The 7,996-nt window shown below is 51.2% G+C and overlaps 1 protein-coding gene across 4 annotated transcripts in view; it reads left to right on the forward strand.

Annotated features, from left to right (window-relative positions):
• The window catches only part of PPP2R2B (protein phosphatase 2 regulatory subunit Bbeta), a 108,566-nt gene that overhangs the window by 61,278 nt on the left and 39,292 nt on the right, over window positions 1-7,996 (forward strand). The gene's annotated exons all lie outside the window — the stretch shown is intronic.

The following is a 7,996-nucleotide window of genomic DNA, read 5'->3' on the forward strand; positions in this document are numbered from 1 at the left end:
CTCGCCCCGGCCCCGGCGCCCCGCGCGCTCTCCCGGCCACCGGCCGACCCCGGTCCACCACTGCAGATAGCGTGATGGCTGTGAATCTGRTCAGATTCGTTAAACCCCCCAGTGGATGGTGAGAATAGCTCATCTAGAGGAAGCTTCTGGGAACAGTTTGTTGGGAAAAATCCTGTCTTGGCAGAGTGCTAGGAAAGACTTGGATTCTGTGAAGTTCGTATTTGTTTTAGGTGGCAGAATATCCCCATGACATTTATTCTCGCATGTACCGCCACCTCCAAGCCTTCTTCCAGAGACGCTTCCTGCCGCCCACCACTGAAACGTCGGCTTGCTGGCGTGGGGGCTCAGGGCTGCGAAAGCCCCGGCCGTGCTGCCGGGCGGGAAGCTGCAGGGGCAGCTCCGTCTCCAGTCGGAATAGGGCAGTTTGCACCGCCGTACKCGGGCACTATAGTCCTACAGCGCTACAGGAGCGCTGGAGGCGACGGATAGCTTGGTAGTTTCAGCTTCTGTTGTGCTACTGCCAGTGCTATTTGGAGGCTGGAAGGCTATTTTAGGTATACTTAATCACAGTTTTTCCTTGCTTCTGGAATATCTGCTGATACAATTATTAAGCTGTAGTGAAAAATGTTAAAGCAGATTGGAAATATCCAGTCCATTTCCCTTCCCCCCCCGCCTCRAAGTTGGGAAGCCAATATTTATTGGCAGGTATTGCTTCCTGGCTTGCAGGATGTACAAGCAGTTTTCTGTGTGCATTTCTTTTACTTTCAAAAGCCATTGATTTTTGCAGTGCTKCAACAGGAAAACAAGCAGCCTATAAAATGGTGTTATTCCTGTATTTTAAAATGGAGTTTCAGTCTCCTGCTGTCTTTTTATTGGCTTCCCCTCCTTCCAGCCCTGCTGAGTGTTGCTTGAGTCAGCATGTTGTAATTGGCCTGCAGAGATCCAGGTCTTGCTGGTGTCACTTAAAACCCAAATGGATTCTGCTACAATTTCACCATTCTTTGGCTTCCTATGTAATAGAAAGCATGYATGCTTCTGAGCAGTTTGTACTACACTGGTATTGACTGGGAGCATTCGGCTAATCACTTCCTGTAATTAAATTCTTCACTAGGAATAAAGTTAATCTTCTCAGAGCATGTAAAACCTGACCTGCAGCCTGAAATGCAGAATATGTTGCTTATAAGCACCTTTATCCAAGTGTAAAGGGCCCATTCCAAAACCAGAAGCAATTAGTATAATTGGATATTCCTGTTCCTGAGCCAAGGACATATAATAATAAACTGTAGCTGATACGGCAGCTTTGCTCCAAAGGCTTCATAAATTTCAAGGTTGGAAGGGACCATTTTGCTCATTCACTTTCACCTCTGGTAAAACACAGCTCTCATCAAGMTCAGCTGATCTGACGGAGCTAAAGGTGAGTTACAAAATCACCTTACCTGGAGATGCATCTCCAAGGGACAAAGTGTCCCTCACCTCTCCAGGGAAGCATCTGAAGGACAGTGCTTCCTGTGCTGCATTTTGGGATGTGCCTTATTTGTTGCCTGCATCTTTCTGATTTCGGTTTCCCCCCACTAGCTCTTCAGCCTCTGTCGGTTCCCTTAGTTTCCTGTTGTGGGTGTTTGTAGTTCTTGGCCTAATCGCCTGTTAGTCATCTCTCAGATAAGCTAAACTTGGTTGAGTTTTTGTGCACCTCTGGCAGTAGGGCAGGTCAGATGGCAAGTCCTTCTTGCAGTTGGTGGTTGGCACCCTTTCCAGTGCAAAGGATCATTTGTGAAGCGCATGAGCTCCAGGGCTCAGCAGAGTCYGCCAGCGAGTGGTCTTCCCAGTACCACCTGCTGGGCTCGTCTGCTTTGGACACAGTCACGTTGGAGGCTGCGTTTCCCTTTTGGCTACAGCACTGTGCTTTGAGCTTGTTTCACTACAGGATGAGTGGTCCGAGCGGAGACTTGGTTACTCGCTGATTGTCTCCAGTATTTCCATTTGCTTCCCCAACAGTCCCTGTTCTGGGAGCAGGCATCCGGCACGCTTGACAGGGCAGAGCTCCTCGAGGACACGTTCCCACCTTGCATGGAGCTGTGGGAGGCAGGGCTGGGGCACCAAGCAGCACTGCTCTCCTGTACCTTGGGTACCTTTCCCAGGGCAGTCCAGAAGAGTTGTGGTCGGATTTTGAGTCCTGTGGAGAAATGACTCTTCAACAGGAAGACATACAGATAAACAATTTCTGTACAAAATTAGATTTGCTGTGGAACAAGCTCTCACCCAAAGCAGCAAATTTCCTTGTTTTAAACTTTTTGTTTATTTTTTGGAGAAAAGTGTGAGACACCATCTTTGCCCTTCCAATAGCATGCMAGGAAGTTGCCACATTCATCTTGAAGGGGATTAACTAGTACACATAGATGTTAATGTTTCCCCTATTGATCGTAGACCAGCCTTTAAACTGTGGAGAGCTTCATAGGAGTTGCTGGCGTGGTCCAACAAGCTGTAGGTCACTCTTGGAAAGAAACTCTCAGGTTGGGCATCGAGCTGGAGCTGAAAGGTTCCAGTTGAAGGACATTGGAGATACCACCCTGGCCTTGCRCTTTGATTGCTGTGTGAAGGTTCGTTAGTTCACAGCTAAGCCYGATGGTCCACAGGCATGCTATGTGCTGGGTTTTTCTTTTTTTTTTCTTCCGTAGCCTTTTCCTGGTGGTTGTGCAGCTCTGTTTGTGGATATAGTTTCAGCTGTCCAAGTATCCTGTTAATATTACCAGAGATGACTTATGCGGAATTTATCTGTAGCATAGTCTGAGATGTCAGGTTGGGCAATTGCCATGTTCCCAGAGTGCTCTTCGATCTCCCAGATATTTCACTCTGGGACAGGCGTCTGAGCCCTGGGAGCACAGTCAAAATCAGGGTGAAGCTTGCCCAGTATTCTTAAAGCCCTTTGCCAAGTAAGGCACAGGAGGACTCATGTGAAGCATGTGTTGGGAGGGAGAGGCAGGGTGGTGCAAAAGGCCTGGCAAGTGAACAGACTGGTGATGTGAGACAGGTTCGTCAGCTGGAAAGGATTTTTAGGGCTTGTCATCGCTTTTCCTCTGGGATTGGAGAAAAGCCAAAGGAGAAGCATGACCCATGTCATTAAATTGATGCTGTAATGGGTTGGCTCCACTGACTTCAGCAGGACTGTTCCCATTTCAGACCCACCGATGTGAACCTGCAGTGGGACTTCTGAAAAAGCCCCAGCGTGGGTGGTGGAGGTGTCCCATCACAGCAGCATGGCAGCTGGCWCTGGCCAGCGTGATAGGAAATGCTGCCATTGCTGCTCCATTCGGTGTCCTGAGGCCTGGGACTGACGGTGTTCTCTCTAGACAAGCATTTTCTCCACCTGATGTTGCTCAGGATGTTTGACAGAGGGAATTTGAAGAGACTTTCCCCGACTCCTTTTCTCTGTGTTTGCATAAACACATTAATAAGCTAATTAGCCAAATCCATGCTGGCTGGCTGGCTGAAGCATTAAGCTTTCTTTGGGTAGCTGACTTGAACCATATGGTTTGGTCCCCAGGCTTCTTTGGATTTTTAGAAGAGGTTCAAAAAGTGCCTATTGGCATCGTCTTGGAACACTGACATTCCTAGCACAAATAGTTTTGCATAATTTATGAGCAAAGCCACAGTGAGAGTAATACTCTTTAAGTTCAACTTCAAAGTACTGTATCTTCACTCATAATTATTTATGTGCAGCAAAACAAARCAAAACATGAAGTGCCATCTAAGTATTGCCTTGTTTTTATCTGATGAAGGAACTGTCAATAGTTCTTTCATAGTCTCAAAACTTATCATACATTTATTAAGAGACAAAGTCAGCAACCATCAGCATTTGCCTTTCCTGGAATTTAGACTGATTAAAATCAAACACTTACAGAAAGCAAATACACGTTACCTTGATAATGCTATGTACTCGCCTTTGGCTGTTTAATTTGGAAAATTAAGGTATATTTGTCAGTTCCACTTCTATTTAGAGTGGGATTCACCTGCCAGTTCTCACATGCTGTCTCAGTGCAGCAATATTTCGGTTGCAAACAATGCCAGGGAATGTTTGGTTGTGAAAATAATGGTATTTGCTTCCCCTGATTCATTTGCAAAACAGCCCTGGAAAGATACTTTCCATCTCTAGAGACTGATAGCTAAAATGTTCAGCCCTTGCTCTGCTTTAAGTCCAGAGACTCTCGCTCTGGGCCGCTGCTCACTCCTGCGGCTCATCAGCAATGAGGTGCGCGGCGGTGCGAGGCGTCTCCACCCCGACGTGAGGTTGACCACCACCGCGCTGGGTACGCGTGCTCAGGGTTCAACAGCGTTTCCGTCACATGAGCTGTGGTGCAGAGGAAAGACTGCCCTATTGCCTTTGCTGGAGTGAGCACCAGGTTCAAGCAGCAAATATTATATTTAAAAGCAGAGGTGTAGATGAAATGTGCAAAAATGGCCCTGTAGTTAGAGTGCATAGAGAGGCCCTGAAAGTGGGACTTCACCGAACCTTGTTTACTTTTGAAATCCGATTTCTTGATTGTTAGGCTCCCCTCATCGTGGTCCTGGGTTTTCTGCCGGTCGATGCTGCCCTTGCTAACAGGCTGTGGTGGAGAGCGGAGGCAACTCGCTCTCATGACCCACATCCCCCCTGYGCTTTGGATGCTAATGCGGGCTACCAGGGGACACCAGCCATTGCTGCAGGCAGGCCTGGATAAATCAGCATATGGATCATTGAGCATCTTTGCTGTAAAACACATGGCCTGTGGTCAGTTAATCATATGAAGAAACATCTCCCAGACCTCACAGTATTATTTATAAGTCCGAAATCCTCTTGCAGTTTCGTAAACAGAACATCTGTTAAAATATGGAGATGTTACGGTCTGTCATGGTTGTTGGAGATGCAGTTGCTGCAGATTGTGGGGGAAAAGCAGCGATGGGTCGGGTTTTTGTATTAGCCTCATTTTTCTGCCATTCAAACTGTCCTTTTGTTTTAGCTTCCAGATCTCTGAGTATTCGATCCTTGTCCCTCGCAGAGCCCCAAGGTGCAGACCCATTGCGGGCGCAAGTGCCCATGCTGTCCAGGCAGGTTTTAGTTTGGTGCACTTTTGTCCTTTCCTTTCCATCTGGGTGCAGCAGCTTTGGGTACAGACGARCTTTGTGCTCACTTCTCCCACGTGCAAAGGGGAACGATCCGCGCTTTGGTGCACATGCTCTGAGGTCACCTGCTCCCGCGCGGACTCCCGCACGTGTCTCGCTGTTTAAGGCTGGTCCTGTCCCGTGCTGTACTGGAGCAGGTGCCTCGTGTGCGYGGCAGCGGGGCTGCCGTGGGGATGCCGGCGCGACGGACTCGCAACTGCCCTGGTCCAGGCTGCGTCAGCATCCCGGGGACGGCTGTGAGCCACCACGGAGCMCTGCACCCTGCACCGTCCCCAGAGCTGTGTGGCTCCAGAAACGGGAATCCAAAGCTGCCTCCCGGGAGGAAAGCTGCACCCTGGGGTGATCCTGCAGGCGCTTTGGGCCGGCAGAATGAGCTACGGGGGTGAGCTGGGGAGGCGAGGGGCCGAGGGGGCGGCAGAGCCAGAGAAATGGGGACAAACAAGGCGGGAAAAGGTGCCTTTCCCTGCAGAAGCAGCATGAAAGGGATCAGAGCAGTGAGAGCCAATTAGCAGATCAAAGGCAGAGAAACAAGCCCCAAAGAAAGGGTTGGAAAAGCAGGRAGTGGGGGGCAGAGCATTAGCAATAGGTGTTACTGAAACAGGGCTGGGCTGTTAAGCCTCAAGCCTAGAAGAAAATGCTGGAGGGTGACCACAGCTCCTTCCCATGCTGTCCCAGCAGTCCAGGACACGGGGGCAGCCCCGGGACAACGTCCTGCGGGCTCTCGCTGCTTTGCAAGGAGCCACGGAGCAGCAGGAGCAGCGGAGCCACGTGCTCATCCCGGGGCTGCGGGCACACGCCGCTCGCCATTGCCCGGACCTGGGCCACAAGGATGAGCAGAGATGCATCGAGTAGCACAGCGTGGGTCCAAAGCCGGGAGATTTCAGCTTTCCAGCTGGTGTGGATCCCCCACAGKACCCCGGCACGTTTCAAAACCATGCCTGAGCTGGGAACGGCAGCAGCTCCGGGGTGGGATTCTGCGGAGAAATTGTGCTGTTAATTAAAAAAAAAAGGATCTAAAATGTTGACGTATAAAAATCTTCAATTGGTTCTTCCCACAGTTAGAACATTGGAAATTATTGCAAGCGCTATCTTGCATTTGCAAAAAAAATGGTAGTTTTAGAGCCGTTAGGCCTGCTAACACAGGCTGTTCAGTTGGCACCGCCCTTAGGTACTTAATTCCTCTTCAAGCAGCAAAGCGTATGTACCCTTTCGGGTAGAAAGTCACAGATTTGTGGTGCGGCTTTCASCTACGTTCATCTCATTATATGTTAAACTGTTTTGCAATAGGTCCCAGCTGTGTAAAAGCCTCTTGGAGCACACTACGGCCCAGCCCCAAAGGCCGGGCAGTCCGTCTTCTGCACGTGGGCCCTTACGTGGGCCTGGCTCCTGGAGATCGGGGCCTTCTTTTGAAGGCCTAGAATTGATGTCTGTTGCTTTTCCACCACGGTTTAAAAAAATCTAAATGTGGCCACCTCAATTTACAGTTCATGTCTCAAGAAAGTGGCTCTTATGTCTTGCCAGCCCTCAGCACRTTCACTTGTTAAATTATGCATATGCTAATGAAGTGTGAAAATCAGCCAAATAACAACTCTCTGTAATCGCTTAATGTCCCCAGAGCATTGTGGGTTTTTTATTATTATTTTATGATTTGTGACCCATTCTGAGTCACGTTTTTGCAGGGCATTCTTCCAAGAACTGAGGTTAATTAGCATTTTCACTTTTTCCCCTTCTGAAAGCAGCCCAGGCACGTGCCTTCAACCACACCGCAGCTTGCGTTTGCTGTCTGGAATTAAGTAATCCCCAGATTTTCCCCGAAGTGCGGAGCGGCTCCCCAGCACAATTGCCGAGATCATCGTTACCCTGACCTCGGGCCTGGGCACATCGGGAGGAGCCGCTTCAAGTGTTAAGTGTCCTGCAGTCATTTTTGCGGTGCTGGGCGTTTTGGGGAGATTCTCAGGAGGTTTTGCACTGCTCTTTGTCCCACTGTTTGCCTGTCGCCTCTGTCTCCGGGACGAAGCGCCGAGGTCCCTTTTCAGCCTGCCTGCAGCCGGCCGTGGGCACCGTGTTGCACGACATTTGGTTGATTCGGCAGCTCTCCCGTCCCTGCCACGGGGGGGATCGACCCAGGCATTGCGGTGGTGCAGACGGCAGAAGCGCCGCTACAGCGAGGGCGTCACGCTGGTAGCGTGGCATCTGGCCCCGGGCCACCAGGAACCAGCTGTGCTGTTCCAGCTCCTTGATTTAAACTGATGTAGGTGCTGCATCGTACCCAAGGTGGCACATCCGAGTCTGTATGGTACCGATGCCTCTCTGTGGGAGATTGTCCCAAACCCGCTTGTAATGTGGGGCGCCTCCAGACTCGGCGGGCTTGATGGGGCTTGCAGACGTGGTCGGAGGCAGCAGTGCCAGCGCGAGGAGCCCCGGGTGGCGTACGCCCGGCAGCGTCGCCCGCGCGGGGCTCCCGCTCCTGCTGGGGGCCGCGGTGGGATCCGGCTCGCGGCACGCTGTCCTCCGGGCGCGGAGCCTCTGCTTTCTTACACGAGCGACCCGAGCGTCGGAGATCCCTGGCGCCGGCGGGACGGGCCGAGCGCGCGCCGGGGTGTCCCGCGTCCCGGCGGCGCGGGGCTTCCCTCTGAACGGGGGGCCGCGGGGAGGCAGCGGGGGGCTCCGGCCTCCGCAGAAATCACTAATGAAAATTTGGGGGCGCAGGTTGTATGAATTTACGTGTGTGCGCCCATCTGCTGGGAAGAAAGACTGAATTTTTGTGTCGTAATCTACTTCCCGGAGGAGCGGTGAGGTCTCCCCCGCCCTTTGGGGCCTGCAAGACGAGCAGTCGTGC

Source organism: Rhea americana, unplaced genomic scaffold (genome assembly GCF_003343005.1).
Source record: "Rhea americana isolate MKP2758 unplaced genomic scaffold, rheAme1 scaffold_37, whole genome shotgun sequence".
Classification (NCBI taxonomy): domain Eukaryota; kingdom Metazoa; phylum Chordata; class Aves; order Rheiformes; family Rheidae; genus Rhea; species Rhea americana.